An 18,868-nucleotide genomic window follows, 5' to 3' on the forward strand; every position below is an offset into this window, starting at 1 on the left:
AGGTTAAAAGCATATGTTGACAGGGCAGACATGGGCTTGCTCATGGCTACAGATGAGGGACAGGAGGAAGAGAGTGACCCTCTCCCAGACCTGTTGTCTCAGAACCCTGAAGATGGTTCAGTTGAAGGAGTGACCCTTGGAGGCAACCTCACTGAGCATCAGCAGATTGAATGTAGACAGGTTCTAAAATCATTTCAACATATGTTCTCACTGATACCTAGTCAAACTGACTGGTGTACTTCTTATCAGTGGTGCTGTTGAGGTCTCAGCTTTGTACCGACCTTTGAGTCAGCGAGTGGAGTGCTGCTTGATTAGGGGGAGGAGTCTTGCTGGAGCCGCCGAGAGGAGCTGCTAGAGGCGTCGGAGCGGGAGCAGGAGCGAGGACACAGCATAACAACGGGACCGCATAACACACGGACTGCCGGGGCTTCGCTGGTTTCGGCTGGGCTGCCCCCGCAAAGCATCGTTGTTCCCTCCCCGCTGCCCACGCAAGCACAGGTATTCGTGCTGGAGGAACCGGAGCGGGAGTGGGGAAGCAGCGGAACAGCTGAGGCCTCCTAAATCTTGGCCGTGCTGCCCCTCGCTGCCCTCGCAAAACACAGTCTATCCCTCCTCACGGCCCTCACAAAAAAACTGTTGTTCCTTTCTGTTGTTCTCTACCTACGGCCTCAGGCTAAGTGCTGCTGTCAGGTGTTGCTGACAGCTGAGGGACTCGGCACAGGCTTCCCCGGGAAATTCACTGCGAGGACTGACATCTTGGGACTGCCTACCCAGCCCAGACAGTGGGGGCCCCTTCACTCGGAGGCAAGTAGTGGCTGGAGGTAGGAGCTCTATCGACACAGCACACCTTTGATACAGTGCGCTCCATTCCACAACGTGGGGGGCATTATCAGTGCTAAGGAGCAAAGGTGCAAAGGTGAGCTCAGCAGGCCCGTTTTTATTTTAATTATTGTACCAGCCGGGATTCTCAGAGCGGGACAGAGCAAGAGCAAAAAACTCCCGTGAGCCCTTGCTCCTCACCCCACTTCCGCCATCAGCGCGCCCGGAGGCGCTTGAAAAGCAGAAGCTCCCTCGGTGGAGCAGGGGGCATTGTTGGAGCACGAAGGTAGCGCCAAGGCCGACAAAAACACCAGGATCACCTGAGCGGAATCGCTGACCGGGGTGCCTCAGCAGTATCTCTCCCTCGCTGCCGGACAACGCTATTGCGAGGGGACCACAACTCCCGTGAGTCCTTGCTCCTCACCCCACTTCCGCAATCAGCGCACCCGGAGGCGCTCGAAAAGCAGAAGCTCCATCGGCGTCGCTGGGACGCGCGCGCTGGCGGCGCCGGGCTTAGCCCCCCCTTGTGAGTTATATAACTGGTGATATGCTTGTGTATGAAGTCGATTGTGAGATAGGGTGCGCATAAAGCTTCATAGTGCCTTATTATTCAAGACTTTGAACTTGGGACTTGCTACTTTGCCAGCACTGTCTCAAGTGATAGCGGAGACAGGGGTGGTGGGGTACAAACGGCTGTCATTCCAAGTCGGGTGAGGTGGAGGTTTGGGGTTGGAGGAGGGGGATTAAATCTCCCCACGACATCTCTAAGGGTAGGGTCAAATTGGTGCTGGGAGTATGGCGGGTAAAACGGTCACACGCTCGATAAGGGCAAAACTGACATCTTCACCCGCCCCTCAGGCGCATAAAGCTGTCTCTAGTTCACCATTCCCCGTCATCATGCAGCCCACAGCTATCGACCGTATGCTCAAAAGAGCACTAGGGGCGGTTTCCAGTGAAATCGAGCGCACAGAAAGGCGTCTTTCCATAAACTCAGTACCTGACCCAATTGTAGGCACCCACGATGATGACCAGGAGGTCATGCTAATTACTTCTCCCAGACCTTCAGAGCTAAGTGTGCAGGATATCCCGTGTGCCCAACTGCCCACTACTAGGATCAGGGAGGCTGTAGGTCCAGCCAAAAGCGCCACCACACAAAAGAAGAAGAAAGGCTGCCCAAGGAAGCAGAAGACTAAAAAAAGTATAGATAGCCCCTCCCACCTTGTGAGTAGCATGAACGCTGGGGTTGAGCGAGCAGTACAGACAACCTCTCACACAGAGCCACCAACATGGTTGTTGGAAATCACGTCTGATCTACAATCCCAATTAGAAATTTTTATTATAAATCAGTTAAAACCATTGGCAAGCCGGTTGGATAAGATCATGACTGAATTAAAAAATAGGGAGAAAAAAGCCTGTATAGGTGGTGAACCAAGTATTCCAACTAGTACCCTAGCCTCTAATGCAGCTCCCCAAAGGGAGACGAACACCATCAACAAAGGGATCACCCACTTAACAACTGCACAGATTCATAAAGCCCCGGTCTCGCACCCCCAAGGGGAGAAGGCCACTGACTCTAGAGATAGAGGCACGGACACCACTAATGGATTAGGTGTGTATCAACAGGAAAGGCTATCTCAACTCCCTGTGGTTTCCACAACGCGACCAGCACACAATACAGAGAGGGTTCCCACATCAAACTCCAGTAATGCACTTCCTACAATAAATTTGCCACCTGAATCATGTCCACTCGTGGTGGTATTCGCTGGGACCCCGGAATTAAAATATGGTCAGAGCGAAACACACCAGGAGTTAAAAAACAAACTCACCCACTGGTTGACTCGAAATAGACCACTAGCACCTAATCAAGAGGGGGAAACGTTATTGGTTAGGAGAGTGAACTGGATAGGACCTAGACACAAAAACATAGAAGGCAACTGTATCATCACCAATTTTAGGGACAGGGGAGTGGTTGAGCACATTCTCAGACAGGGGCCACTAGGGTGTGCGAGTGAAATAAAACCACTGTCTCTTAGTTATTTCTACCCAAGGCAGCAGGAAACCTATGAGGGACAGTGTGATATATCGAGAAGAGGGGAGGGCTTATACCCGACCCCAAAGAGGGTCCCAAACGAAACACGAGGAATGGCAGGGACCTGGGAAGGTGGATACCCATGTTGGGTAAATAGGTTTAATCCACTAAGGTCCTTAGATGAGAATGACTGACTAATGACCCCATATATCCCGTTAAAGCAGGTTGCCACTAACTATGCAAATGTCGACCCGGACACATCGAATGGGGGAGGTTTAGAAAACAGAGGGGGAATATCAGGTACTCTTTTTTTGGCCAATGAGGCTAGTCTGGCATCAGCAGAGGTGGGTAGGAGCAGGAGCCTAGTAAAGACTCCGGAAGCCTCGGACCACTCGCCCGAGGGTCGCTCGTATGCACTTCCAGGAGCAGGAGCTTTGGCCTCAAACCTAACACGTTACAACAAACAAATGATGGACGGAATGCTGACAATGCAGACATTCTCCCCCAGTCAAGAGATCTGGGTTAAATCCATCGTTCTTTTGCCCACTACGCCACCCCAGTTTAGACATGGCCATATGCAAATCAGTCTTGACCCTGTGCCTCATGGGAACAGTCCATCCCGAACTGCCAAGCCATGTCTTCCCTGGACCGGAAACAAGCATCCTAGGACCGGTTTCTGGCTATCAGCCGTCATCAGCCAGGATAGCTTGACTCCAGTGGCGTAGTGAGCACGGGTCCCACCTCTGGGAATACCCATCCCACTTAGGGCGAAAAGCGTTACAACAAACAAATGATGGATGGAATGCTGACAATGCAGACATTCTCCCCCAGTCAAAAGATCTGGGTTAAATCCATCGTTCTTTTGCCCACTACGCCACCCCAGTTTAGACATGGCCATATGCAAATCAGTCTTGACCCTGTGCCTCATGGGAACAGTCCAGCCCGAACTGCCAAGCCATGTCTTCCCTGGACTGGAAACAAGCATCCTAGGACCGGTTTCTGGCTATCAGCCGTCATCAGCCAGGATAGCTTGACTCCAGCGGCGTAGTGAGCACGGGTCCCACCTCTGGGAATACCCATCCCACTTAGGGCAAAAAGCGTTACAACAAACAAATGATGGACGGAATGCTGACAATGCAGACATTCTCCCCCAGTCAAGAGATCTGGGTTAAATCTATCGTTCTTTTGCCCACTACGCCACCCCAGTTTAGACATGGCCATATGCAAATCAGTCTTGACCCTGTGCCTCATGGGAACAGTCCAGCCCGAACTGCCAAGCCATGTCTTCCCTGGACCGGAAACAAGCATCCTAGGACCGGTTTCTGGCTATCAGCCGTCATCAGCCAGGATAGCTTGACTCCAGTGGCGTAGTGAGCACGGGTCCCACCTCTGGGAATACCCATCCCACTTAGGGCGAAAAGCGTTACAACAAACAAATGATGGACGGAATGCTGACAATGCAGACATTCTCCCCCAGTCAAGAGATCTGGGTTAAATCCATCGTTCTTTTGCCCACTACGCCACCCCAGTTTAGACATGGCCATATGCAAATCAGTCTTGACCCTGTGCCTCATGGGAACAGTCCAGCCCGAACTGCCAAGCCATGTCTTCCCTGGACCGGAAACAAGCATCCTAGGACCGGTTTCTGGCTATCAGCCGTCATCAGCCAGGATAGCTTGACTCCAGTGGCGTAGTGAGCACAGGTCCCACGTCTGGGAATACCCATCCCACTTAGGGCGAAAAGCGTTACAACAAACAAATGATGGACGGAATGCTGACAATGCAGACATTCTCCCGCAGTCAAGAGATCTGGGTTAAATCCATTGTTCTTTTGCCTACTACGCCACCCCAGTTTAGACATGGCCATATGCAAATCAGTCTTGACCCTGTGCCTCATGGGAACAGTCCAGCCCGAACTGCCAAGCCATGTCTTCCCTGGACCGGAAACAAGCATCCTAGGACCGGTTTCTGGCTATCAGCCGTCATCAGCCAGGATAGCTTGACTCCAGTGGCGTAGTGAGCACGGGTCCCACGTCTGGGAATACCCATCCCACTTAGGGCGAAAAGCGTTACAACAAACAAATGATGGACGGAATGCTGACAATGCAGACATTCTCCCCCAGTCAAGAGATCTGGGTTAAATCCATCGTTCTTTTGCCCACTACGCCACCCCAGTTTAGACATGGCCATATGCAAATCAGTCTTGACCCTGTGCCTCATGGGAACAGTCCAGCCCGAACTGCCAAGCCATGTCTTCCCTGGACCGGAAACAAGCATCCTAGGACCGGTTTCTGGCTATCAGCCGTCATCAGCCAGGATAGCTTGACTCCAGTGGCGTAGTGAGCACGGGTCCCACGTCTGGGAATACCCATCCCACTGAGGGCGAAAAGCGTTACAACAAACAAATGATGGACGGAATGCTGACAATGCAGACATTCTCCCCCAGTCAAGAGATCTGGGTTAAATCCATTGTTCTTTTGCCCACTACGCCACCCCAGTTTAGACATGGCCATATGCAAATCAGTCTTGACCCTGTGCCATGTCTAAACATCATTTGTTTGTTGTAACGCTTTTCGCCCTAAGTGGGATGGATATTCCCAGACGTGGGACCCGTGCTCACTACGCCACTGGAGTCAAGCTATCCTGGCTGATGACGGCTGATAGCCAGAAACCGGTCCTAGGATGCTTGATTCCGGTCCAGGGAAGACATGGCTTGGCAGTTCGGGCTGGACGGTTCCCATGAGGCACAGGGTCAAGACTGATTTGCATATGGCCATGTCTAAACTGGGGTGGCGTAGTGGGCAAAAGAACAATGGATTTAACCCAGATCTCTTGACTGGGGGAGAATGTCTGCATTGTCAACATTCCGTCCATCATTTGTTTGTTGTAACGCTTTTCGCCCTAAGTGGGATGGGTATTCCCAGACGTGGGACCCGTGCTCACTACGCCACTGGAGTCAAGCTATCCTGGCTGATGACGGCTGATAGCCAGAAACCGGTCCTAGGATGCTTGATTCCGGTCCAGGGAAGACATGGCTTGGCAGTTCGGGCTGGACTGTTCCCATGAGGCACAGGGTCAAGACTGATTTGCATATGGCCATGTCTAAACTGGGGTGGCGTAGTGGGCAAAAGAACGATGGATTTAACCCAGATCTCTTGACTGGGGGAGAATGTCTGCATTGTCAACATTCCGTCCATCATTTGTTTGTTGTAACGCTTTTCGCCCTAAGTGGGATGGGTATTCCCAGACGTGGGACCCGTGCTCACTACGCCACTGGAGTCAAGCTATCCTGGCTGATGACGGCTGATAGCCCGAAACCGGTCCTAGGATGCTTGATTCCGGTCCAGGGCAGACATGGCTTGGCAGTTCGGGCTGGACTGTTCCCATGAGGCATAGGGTCAAGACTGATTTGCATATGGCCTTGTCTAAACTGGGGTGGCGTAGTGGGCAAAAGAACGATGGATTTAACCCAGATCTCTTGACTGGGGGAGAATGTCTGCATTGTCAACATTCCGTCCATCATTTGTTTGTTGTAACGCTTTTTGCCCTAAGTGGGATGGGCATTCCCAGACGTGGGACCCGTGCTCACTACGCCACTGGAGTCAAGCTATCCTGGCTGATGACGGCTGATAGCCAGAAACCGGTCCTAGGATGCTTGATTCCGGTCCAGGGAAGACATGACTTGGCAGTTCGGGCTGGACTGTTCCCATGAGTCACAGGGTCAAGACTGATTTGCATATGGCCATGTCTAAACTGGGGTGGCGTAGTGGGCAAAAGAATGATGGATTTAACCCAGATCTCTTGACTGGGTGAGAATGTCTGCATTGTCAACATTCCGTCCATCATTTGTTTGTTGTAACGCTTTTCTCCCTAAGTGGGATGGGTATTCCCAGACGTGGGACCCGTGCTCACTACGCCACTGGAGTCAAGCTATCCTGGCTGATGACGGCGATAGCCAGAAACCGGTCCTAGGATGCTTGATTCCGGTCCAGTGAAGACATGGCTTGGCAGTTCGGGCTGGACTGTTCCCATGAGGCACAGGGTCAAGACTGATTTGCATATGGCCATGTCTAAACTGGGGTGGCGTAGTGGGCAAAAGAATGATGGATTTAACCCAGATCTCTTGACTGGGGGAGAATGTCTGCATTGTCAACATTCCGTCCATCATTTGTTTGTTGTAACGCTTTTTGCCTTAAGTGGGATGGGCATTCCCAGACGTGGGACCCGTGCTCACTACGCCACTGGAGTCAAGCTATCCTGGCTGATGACGGCTGATAGCCAGAAACCGGTCCTAGGATGCTTGATTCCGGTCCAGGGAAGACATGACTTGGCAGTTCGGGCTGGACTGTTCCCATGAGGCACAGGGTCAAGACTGATTTGCATATGGCCATGTCTAAACTGGGGTGGCGTAGTGGGCAAAAGAACGATGGATTTAACCCAGATCTCTTGACTGGGTGAGAATGTCTGCATTGTCAACATTCCGTCCATCATTTGTTTGTTGTAACGCTTTTCGCCCTAAGTGGGATGGGTATTCCCAGACGTGGGACCCGTGCTCACTACGCCACTGGAGTCAAGCTATCCTGGCTGATGACGGCTGATAGCCAGAAACCGGTCCTAGGATGCTTGATTCCGGTCCAGGGAAGACATGGCTTGGCAGTTCGGGCTGGACGGTTCCCATGAGGCACAGGGTCAAGACTGATTTGCATATGGCCATGTCTAAACTGGGGTGGCGTAGTGGGCAAAAGAACGATGGATTTAAACCAGATCTCTTGACTGGGGGAGAATGTCTGCATTGTCAACATTCCGTCCATCATTTGTTTGTTGTAACGCTTTTCGCCCTAAGTGGGATGGGTATTCCCAGACGTGGGACCCGTGCTCACTACGCCACTGGAGTCAAGCTATCCTGGCTGATGACGGCTGATAGCCCGAAACCGGTCCTAGGATGCTTGATTCCAGTCCAGGGAAGACATGGCTTGGCAGTTCGGGCTGGACTGTTCCCATGAGGCATAGGGTCAAGACTGATTCGCATATGGCCTTGTCTAAACTGGGGTGGCGTAGTGGGCAAAAGAACGAAGGATTTAACCCAGATCTCTTGACTGGGGGAGAATGTCTGCATTGTCAACATTCCGTCCATCATTTGTTTGTTGTAACGCTTTTTGCCCTAAGTGGGATGGGCATTCCCAGACGTGGGACCCGTGCTCACTACGCCACTGGAGTCAAGCTATCCTGGCTGATGACGGCTGATAGCCAGAAACCGGTCCTAGGATGCTTGATTCCGGTCCAGGGAAGACATGACTTGGCAGTTCGGGCTGGACTGTTCCCATGAGTCACAGGGTCAAGACTGATTTGCATATGGCCATGTCTAAACTGGGGTGGCGTAGTGGGCAAAAGAACGATGGATTTAACCCAGATCTCTTGACTGGGTGAGAATGTCTGCATTGTCAACATTCCGTCCATCATTTGTTTGTTGTAACGCTTTTCGCCCTAAGTGGGATGGGTATTCCCAGACGTGGGACCCGTGCTCACTACGCCACTGGAGTCAAGCTATCCTGGCTGATGACGGCGATAGCCAGAAACCGGTCCTAGGATGCTTGATTCCGGTCCAGGGAAGACATGGCTTGGCAGTTCGGGCTGGACTGTTCCCATGAGGCACAGGGTCAAGACTGATTTGCATATGGCCATGTCTAAACTGGGGTGGCGTAGTGGGCAAAAGAACGATGGATTTAACCCAGATCTCTTGACTGGGGGAGAATGTCTGCATTGTCAACATTCCGTCCATCATTTGTTTGTTGTAACGCTTTTCGCCCTAAGTGGGATGGGTATTCCCAGACGTGGGACCCGTGCTCACTACGCCACTGGAGTCAAGCTATCCTGGCTGATGACGGCTGAGAGCCAGAAACCGGTCCTAGGATGCTTGATTCCGGTCCAGGGAAGACATGGCTTGGCAGTTCGGACTGGACTGTTCCCATGAGGCACAGGTTCAAGATTGATTTGCCTATGGCCATGTCTAAACTGGGGTGGCGTAGTGGGCAAAAGAACAATGGATTTAACCCAGATCTCTTGACTGGGGGAGAATGTCTGCATTGTCAACATTCCGTCCATCATTTGTTTGTTGTAACGCTTTTTGCCCTAAGTGGGATGGGCATTCCCAGACGTGGGACCCGTGCTCACTACGCCACTGGAGTCAAGCTATCCTGGCTGATGACGGCTGATAGCCAGAAACCGGTCCTAGTATGCTTGATTCCGGTCCAGGGAAGACATGACTTGGCAGTTCGGGCTGGACTGTTCCCATGAGGCACAGGGTCAATACTGATTTGCATATGGCCATGTCTAAACTGGGGTGGCGTAGTGGGCAAAAGAACGATGGATTTAACCCAGATCTCTTGACTGGGTGAGAATGTCTGCATTGTCAACATTCCATCCATCATTTGTTTGTTGTAACGCTTTTCGCCCTAAGTGGGATGGGTATTCCCAGACGTGGGACCCGTGCTCACTACGCCACTGGAGTCAAGCTATCCTGGCTGATGACGGCTGATAGCCAGAAACCGGTCCTAGGATGCTTGATTCCGGTCCAGGGAAGACATGGCTTGGCAGTTCGGGCTGGACGGTTCCCATGAGGCACAGGGTCAAGACTGATTTGCATATGGCCATGTCTAAACTGGGGTGGCGTAGTGGGCAAAAGAACGATGGATTTAAACCAGATCTCTTGACTGGGGGAGAATGTCTGCATTGTCAACATTCCGTCCATCATTTGTTTGTTGTAACGCTTTTCGCCCTAAGTGGGATGGGTATTCCCAGACGTGGGACCCGTGCTCACTACGCCACTGGAGTCAAGCTATCCTGGCTGATGACGGCTGATAGCCAGAAACCGGTCCTAGGATGCTTGATTCCGGTCCAGGGAAGACATGGCTTGGCAGTTCGGGCTGGACTGTTCCCATGAGGCACAGGGTCAAGACTGATTTGCATATGGCCATGTCTAAACTGGGGTGGCTTAGTGGGCAAAAGAATGATGGATTTAACCCAGATCTCTTGACTGGGGGAGAATGTCTGCATTGTCAACATTCCGTCCATCATTTGTTTGTTGTAACGCTCAAACCTAACACAGCAGAGCAAGTATCTGCAGAAGTCACCATATAGGACTAAAGTTGGGTTGCCTAATACCACTCAAGGTGTGCCTGGGCTAGTGCCTGATAATAGTGTGGAAGAGGGATTGAGAATAATTTCTTGGAATATAGCTGGCCTGGCAGGTAAATTCGACAACGTGGACTGACGGCAATATATGGCCCATTTCCACATAATCTGCCTGCAAGAAACCTGGGCAACAGATAATTCCCAATTTCACATGGCAGGATATAAATGTTTTTTTATCCCAGCACAAAAAACCCCCTCAGGTCGTGCCAAAGGAGGTCTGTCCATATATGTAGACTTAAAAATACAAGGCAACTGGTCCAGTGCAGACTGGTTTGCTTGGAATATCCAAGCTTTGAGGCTTAGGAACAAAGGGTTAAGGCTGGTACTGTTTAACGTGTATAACACTAGCCCTTCCGGAAATGATATTTCCACCCTGGGGGAACTAGACCACAGATTGAGCCAAGAGTTGGCGCCCGTTAACGGTGCCCTGACCCCATTGACAATTGTAGTGGGTGACCTGAACTGTCATTTATGCCCCCTATTGTTTCCGATTAACGCAAGTTGGTCACAATGCCCAGTGGAAAAAGGCCCCCACTTTAGCCACTCATCGAATGGTGTAGAACTGGGAAAGCTCCTCCTATCTCACGATTTGAAACATACTATTGACTTGACGTCACTGGGGTTAGACGGCACTCTCCCACCCACTTTTAAAGGGAGAGGGTGCTCTTCTTATATAGATTATATTTTTGTTTCCAGATGCTTAAAGCACCGGATTACTGAAGTGGGAATTGAGTGGAGTCCCTTCAGTGACCACAACCCCTTGGTTATGGAGTTTCTCTATCTGGCAAAACAAAAGTTGACTCCAGTTGAGGGTATTTCCGAGAGAGTAACGGACCAAGGCAGAAGACTTAGGTGGGCAAAACTAGACGGAGAAAGATTTTACCGGTCCTTAATGGATAAAGGTAAATCACTCATCGATAAGTGTCTAGATTTTTCAGTGGAAGGGGCCTGCTTAACAGACGCTTTTGGCCAAATAACTAATCTGGTGGATGGGCTATTGCGGACCAAGGCTCCAAAAAAAACCAACCCGAATTTTCTGAGGTGGTTTGATGGGGACTGCACACGAGCCCTGAGGAAGTTCAAAAAAGCCCTTAGTAGTAAACCCAGGGACCCATTAAAAGTCCACATGTATAGACTAAATTACAAGAAGGCGCTAAAAAGAAGGAAAGCAGCGCTGCAGGGGGAAGCGTGGGCGGCCTTGAGGGAGGCCTCCGAAAAAAGGGATATAACGGAATTCTGGAGAATAATAAATACCCCTTGTTTTCAAGATAAAACTCACCCTCGGTTGCCACAAACATTTTACCAGAGCAGTGGACCGTGCATTTTGAGGGCCTATATAATCACGGGGAGGCGGACAGTACAGAGGATAGGAGGGTGGTCACGCAGGGACAGATTTTGGAGTACACCCTAGAAGAAATAGGCTTGGGCATCGAGGGATTAACCAAAAATAAAGCCCCGGGCCCTGACGGGACCCCCCGGATCTGTTCTTGAGTAATGTGGAATTATGGGCTCCCATTTTAACCAGAGTAATAAATGCGGCCATCGTGGTAGGTTTGCCTAGGTCCTGGTCGCTGGCCATCATAGTACCCATTTTTAAAAAGGGTAACAGAGACAACCCCCAATGCTATCGCCCAATCTCCCTGATAGACGTTTCAGCCAAAATTTTAGGAAGAGTTATTCTGAACCGACTGACTGATTGGGCCGAGGATAACAACATCATCTCGGACGTTCAGTACAGTTTTCGGTCCGGTAGGTCCACTAGTGACCAATGCTTGAACCTCTATATGTTGGTCGCCAAGTACACGAAAACCAGTAAAGAAGCTATTTACTTGGGGTTCATGGACTTGGCCGCGGCATTCGACCACGTAAACCGGAACAAGCTCTGGGCGATGATGAGTCATCTAGGAATTGATCCAGGTATAATTTGTACTCTGAGGGAATTGCACAGAGAGACCTCTGCCAGAGTACGTTATAACATGGAAAGGGGGCTGACCGAGTCTTTTAGATGTACTAGCGGTGTTAGGCAAGGCTGCATATTGGCCCCTTTTCTATTCTCGTTATATATTAATAATCTAGAACAGTCTCTAACCAACTTAAAAACAGACTGCCCAAGGGTAGGAACACGCAATATCCCGGTGCTGCTGTACGCAGATGATGCGGTTCTTTTGGCGCGCACCCCTAAAAGTCTGCAGATTTTAATTGACAGGTTCGTCAAATTTATGGATGCGTTAGATCTGTCTGTGAATTTAAAAAAATCTTACGTAATGGCAGCAGGTCATAAACCACGGACTAGCTTTGCTTACAGAATTGGGAATCACACACTAGAAAGGGTGCAATCCTTTTCGTATTTAGGTGTGCTCTTTGATGAGTCCCTGAAATTTGCCCCTCTGGTACAGGAAAGGTGTGGAAAATTGGTCGCATCAACTGGGGCCATAGCAGGCTATGGGAGGAGAGTTGGTCGATGGTCCCCGGAACAATCAATGAACCTTTATGGCTCTATGTGTTGCCCCAAAGCCATGTATGGTTCAGAAGTGTGGGGGTTCATAAACCTTGACCTTTTGCAAAGGGAAGAAAATACATTTTTCCGTTCAATCTTGAAAGTCCCCAACTGCACCCCTGCCGCCATAGCTCATAGAGAATTAGGACGACCTTATCTAGAGGATTTGATTAAATTCAGACCAATCCTGGCCTGGCTGAAAATTTGGCTTAACCCTGAAGCTGCATTGAGTAGGCAGATCCTAACAGATTGCCTAGGGAGGGATAAAAGCTTGAATATCCCATGGCTTATTTACGTGAAATCCAGTTTGGAAAGTATGGGTCGTAAGGAGCTGTACTCAAATCCTTCAGGGATTATCCCACAGGATAAGCAGACTCTTAAGAAAATTTTTGTGGACCAAAGATTTCTTGCAAGATCCACAGTGGAAGGGGCAAAACCCTCAGTGAGTATTTATAGTAGGCTTGAAACCACTGACGGGATGAAACCCTATCTTTGTGTCGTGTATAATGCCCAAGAAAGGTTTTTAATGTCACGTTTTAGGCTCAACTTTTCACCTTTTTTGTTAGCTGAACCAGTTGGTTTCAGTCAGTCAATTGAGCAGAAGGGTGCCTGCGGCTGCGACAATAAGTCTCCGCAGGACACCCTTCATTTTGTACTTCTATGTCCCTTGTATGCAATTCCAAGACGTAGATTTTTAAAGGAAATTTTAAAAAAGGCCAGGTTCACTCGAGCCAAAGAAGCACTGATCTTCCTACAAAGGGCCGGTGACCCGTTAACCTTGTGTTCTGTTATTAGTTTCCTGAAATTTGCACTAAGACTAAGGGTAACCAGAGGATAGCATTACCTGAGAACCCTGTAGGATTCCCCACCCGTCTACTGTGATTAAGTTTTTATGGTGCCCGTATTGTGAATAATGAATTATTTTATGTATATAGACTCAGTCAATGTTCTTGCATAATGATTTAATACTATTTTTACTTGTATATATATGTAATCTTTTATGATGGTTTTTAACCACCGAATAAAGAATTATTGATTGATTGACTGGTGTACCCATGTGGTGGACACTGGTGACAGTCTGCCTGTGAAGAACAAACTTTACAGACAACCTGACCACGTCAGGGACTGTATAAAGGCTGAGGTACACAAAATGCTGGAATTGGGTGTCATTGAACCCTCAGAGAGCCCCTGGGCTAGCCCAGTGGTTCTGGTCCCCAAACCTCACACCAAAGATGGCAAGAGAGAGATGAGGTTCTGTGTGGATTACAGAGGACTCAATGCTGTCACTAGGACAGATGCACATCCTATTCCAAGGGCAGATGAGCTCATAGACAAACTAGCTTCTGCTAAGTTTTTGAGCACATTTGACTTGACAGCTGGCTATTGGCAAATCAGATTAGCTGAGGAGTCTAAGGCCAAAACAGCATTCTCAACCCCAGGTGGGCATTATCAAGTTTTTGGTGATGCCCTTTCGTCTGAAGAATGCACCTGCCACCTTCCAAAGGTTGGTGAATCAAGTCCTTACTGGGTTGGATGAATTTGTGCAGCATATCTTGATGTCATTGCTGTCTTTAGCTCCACCTGGGAGGATCACCTGATCCACCTGAAGAAGGTACTTGAGGCTCTGCAAAAGGCAGGCCTCACTATCAAGGCTACTAAGTGCCAGATAGGGCAGAGTAAGGTTGTGTATTTGGGCCACCTTGTAGGTGGAGGCCAAGTTCAACCACTGGAGAGTAAGATGCAATCCATCAAGGACTGGTCTCCTCCAACCACCCAGACTCAAGTTCGAGCTGTCTTGGGCTTGACTGGGTACTACAGGAAGTTTGTTAAGAACTATGGGTCCATTGTGACTCCTCTTAATGATCTGACATCCAAGAAGATGCCCAAAAAGGTTCAGTGGACAGTAAGCTGTCAAAAGGCATTTGATGACCTGAAGAAGGCCATGTGCTAGTCTGCACCTATCCTGAAAAGTCCTGACTACTCCAAAGAGTTTATTGTCCAAACAGATGCTTCTGAGTTGGGTGTGGGAGCTGTGCTGTCACAACTTAATGTAGATGGTCAAGACCAACCCATTGCTTTTATTAGCAGAAGGTTGACCCCCCAGAGAGAATAATTGGTCAGCTATTGAGAGGGAGGCCTTTGCTGTGGTGTGGGCCCTGAAGAAGCTGAGGCCATACTTGTTTGGCACTCACTTCAAGATTCAGACCGACCATAAGCCCCTCTTGTGGCTAAATCAGATGAAGGGTGAAAACCCCAAACTGCTTAGGTGGTCCATTTCCCTACAGTGGATGGACTTTACAGTGGAGCACCAGCCAGGTACAGACCATGGGAATGCAGATGGTCTCTCCAGGTACTTCCACTTAGGACATGAAGACGAGACTGGTCAAGGCTTGTTTAATGTCCCTGCGTTTGGGGGGGGGGGTTGTGTAGGAGAGTAGGGTCTGCTATCCTATGGTCACCCCAAATTTTTGCTTTTTGCTTCACTGGGTTTTGACATATTGAGGCTGTGGGCCTGCTAATCAGACCCCCAGCCTGCTGTTCTCTCTAACTAAATTGACACTATGCACCCTAGGTGCATAACCAATTGGAAGTGGATCACCCTGTGAGCCCCTGTACCAGTGTACACTAGGTGCCCAGGGCATTGGTGTATCTAAGGCCTGCCAGGGGCTGAAGCATGTATTATGCCACCCCAGGCTTGGCATAACAAATTTGACACAACTGGCTGATCAATCAGTTGGGGTAAGTTGGTGTAACCACCTCTTACTTAGGTGTAGTATACCTATACCTAACCTTAAATGGGACACATGTTAACCTATAAGTCACTCCTATGGCAGGCCTTAACAATCCTGAAGGCAGAGTGCCTGGTTCCATGTGAGATGGTGCTCTGGCATGAGCTGAGCCTGTCTGCAGTGGTCGGAACAACTTCCTTCTACCGTTTCCAGATATCGTCATACCATATACTCTTAAGTGCATTATGAACCTCGCGGTTAAATGCTATCTTTGGTTTGGCTTTATCAAAACATGTTGAGTAAGGTGTCATACGAATTGGAATACTAACCCCTCGCCAATTCTGGCGACGGGGTTAGCATTCCACCCTTCTAGAGGGACACGACATGTACAGTACCTGAAACCCGGGTAAAATCAGACATAGCCTCAGCTCCACAAAATGGATTCTGCCACCACAGACACAAGTCTGCCCTCCTGCTGCTGGGAGTCCTTCCAGCTTGGGAGGTGTGGACAAAGGGTTTCCTGCCAGGGGAGGTGCGTGCACCACCCCAGACAGGATTTTGTGTATTGGTCAGGTAGGGCTTGAAAGAAACCAGACATGCCTGAGGCTCACAAGGAGCCTCGGTGCATATGCCAGTTCAAACCGGTCCTGGGGCACACCAGCCCCGGACCTGGGGCGAGCTGGACAAAGGATTGGGGGTGTAACCACCCCCCTTCCTGGTCCCACCCTTAGGGAGGGACCTAGCAGGTAGTCCGGCCCCTAGAATCCGCTTAAAGGTAGGAGCTGTGTCCTAAGACTTCAGACATCCTGGAATCAACTTAACCACAAGAAGAAGACGGGAACTTCGACGCTCTGCTGCACAGAGGACTGAAGGAAATCTCCCCTATGGTCGGGGAGTGACCATCTTGCTAACGCAAGCACCAACCAGCTATTGAACATCTGCTTTGCCGCCGCCTCCTGCCAGAGCCCGAGCCCAGAGCCCGACAAGACCTGGACCTCCAGACCTCTGACCACCCGATCCACAGTCCCTGCAAAGAAGGAACCCGTGGAGGCACCGAGACACGTGGAGCCAGCCATCTTGGAAGACCGATGACAAGCTGCAAGCGCAACGACAGAGGCTCCCTCCAAGTTGTGCTTTGGGTCCTTAGAAGCCCAACCACCGAGCAGCATCTGCACCAAAGGTGAGCCCTCCAGCATCTCCACAATCTGCGTGGGGCCCCTCTGCACTGTGCATCTTGATGCCCCTGCCCGGTCCCTGGCCCGTTGGCTAGTGGCCATTTTGGCGACCTATCTGAAAATCAACGACACTGGTCTGGTTGCTCCAGACTGGCCCTAGCTGCTCTCCAAAAGAACAGCCCCTCTGACCTTGCTGGTCAGAACAATCAGCTTTCTTGAACTTCCACGACTCCTACCTTTGCCAAGGCTTGTTTGCTTCTTTCAAATCGCCGACACCGCCGACAGCGAGAGCATGCATAGGACAGCTCGTGACTTGACTCCTGGACATTGTCGACCTTCAGGGACCACGTGGCTGCAGAGACAAGCTACACCTCTTTGCCTGTTTGCACCCGACATCACCTGGTACCTACCTGGTGCCACGCCGGTCACTGGCTAGTGACTGTGAACACTGTCCCCTCTGCTTTCAGGTCTTCTACAACTCCAATCCACCCTTGGATCCAACGCAGCTCTTCTGGACCGACCGCCTGCAGCATCTTTGTCATCAGGCCCCATTGAATCGATAGAAGAAACCCAACGCACTTCGAGACCTATGCACCCGCTTCCTGTGGGTGAGGTAAAGCTGGCACTCCGGTGCCCAAGTGCAGAGAATCATCTCTAGTGTCTGTGTTTCGAATCTTGAGATCGTAGTCCACCCAGAAGACCCTTTCTGCAGTAACTTTTTAACTTTTACGCACCCATTGTAAACCTATGGGAGCACGCGTGTGACTTTCCTCACTGCACACGCAACCCGTGGACCTCCTGGTCACTAACTGAAGTTAGCTTCTTGTAGGCCCAGCAATTCTAGAGGCCCTAGGCCTTTTCCCTTTCCTGTTCGTGGTACTTATACCACTATTTTAGTATATGATTTGAGTGGCCACCAGGGCCCATCCATATACAGTGCAACTTCTGTATATTATAACGTTGTCTTGTTTAACGATTTGTGCTCCTGTGCTCATAAAGAGTCTAGGGGATACTTTGAGAAATAAATACATATATATTTTCAATATATATCTGTGTGGTGTCCTTTCATTGGTATAAAGGGGGGTTACATTTGGTAAAACAGCCCGCTTAACACGCTTTAACGAGTTTAGCCTCAAAGACTGCTTAGCCTACGCTACCACTAGGGCAGCTAGTCCGAAAAGGTTGACTTACAACCACACCATAAGGGTTGCTTGGCATGGTACAAGGTGGTCACTTTAATTAGTGAACATCATATACCAGGCCAACTTCTCACAGTCCCCATACGGGCCCTACCCTCGACTTGTACAATGTTTATGCTAGAGGCACTAAACATGGCTCAATGTCCCCGATAGTGTCTATCCTTGAATCAGAACTTAGGAATAATTCAGCTGTAGCCCAAGTCTTGGTTGCGGGAGACTTTAATTGCACTTATGAGCCTCTCACAACAGATGATACTCTTGACCCGGGCGAGGAGGATGCTAGATGGGGTATCCCAATTCTAACCATCCCCCCGATTAAAAAATGGTCACGAACAGCGATTCAGCTGAATGCTCTAACATTAGAGTTTGGCTTAAGAGCTGCCAACGGCCGCACAAGTTCAGACCCTATGGGTGCGGCTACATTTAATAGAGATAACCATACCTCAAGGATCGATTATATTATACTTGACTTTTTTCTTTGGGGTTTGGTTCAGGATATGATAGTTTTACCCACCATCGAAAGCAATCATAACTCGCTTTCCTTGTCCCTCAAGAATCCTTGGCCGAGTGAAATGATTAGACCATCTTCTAGGTCAACCGACGCTATCTCTGTCTCCTCTTGTGGGAGACGGTTGAAGTAGAAATTGGTAGCGGGGGACGAAACCAAGCTCAACACCATCAATACAACCCTTATTGCTTCCCAAATAGAGCTGGACAGTATTGATTCAGCCCTTCCTCTCATAGGAAGGATCACACCCATTTTTGAGGGAACCCTTGAGACCATTGGGAATGTTTTCTTGAAAAAGAAGCGTGTGGGTAAAAATATGGTAGCTCGGAACCTTAGGGGCAAGCAGGAGTGGTTCACATCTGCTTGCAGATATGCTAAAACTATTCTGATTAGGGCCATCAAAAGTAAAATCCAAGTTAAGATTCAGGGAGCTAGGAAAAATTACAAGGAAACCCTGGCAAATGATGGAAAGGAGTGGGACTTAGAGTATTGGTGTACCTTAAAAGAGGCAAGCTCTGGGAAGGATCCTAGGCGCTTCTGGGATACAATCAGAACCAGAAGTAGACCGGATAGTGATATCATAACATGCAATATCACTAGTCAGGCGTTGGTTACTCACTTTTCCAAATTATATTCTAACCAAGTTAGTGATATTGCCATAGCTTCCTTTAACGAAGAACACGCCGGGGTGTTGGATTGTACTATTCTTGTTGTCCCACCC

The sequence above is a fragment of the Triturus cristatus genome, chromosome 7 (assembly GCF_964204655.1).
Source record: "Triturus cristatus chromosome 7, aTriCri1.1, whole genome shotgun sequence".
NCBI classification, from domain to species: domain Eukaryota; kingdom Metazoa; phylum Chordata; class Amphibia; order Caudata; family Salamandridae; genus Triturus; species Triturus cristatus.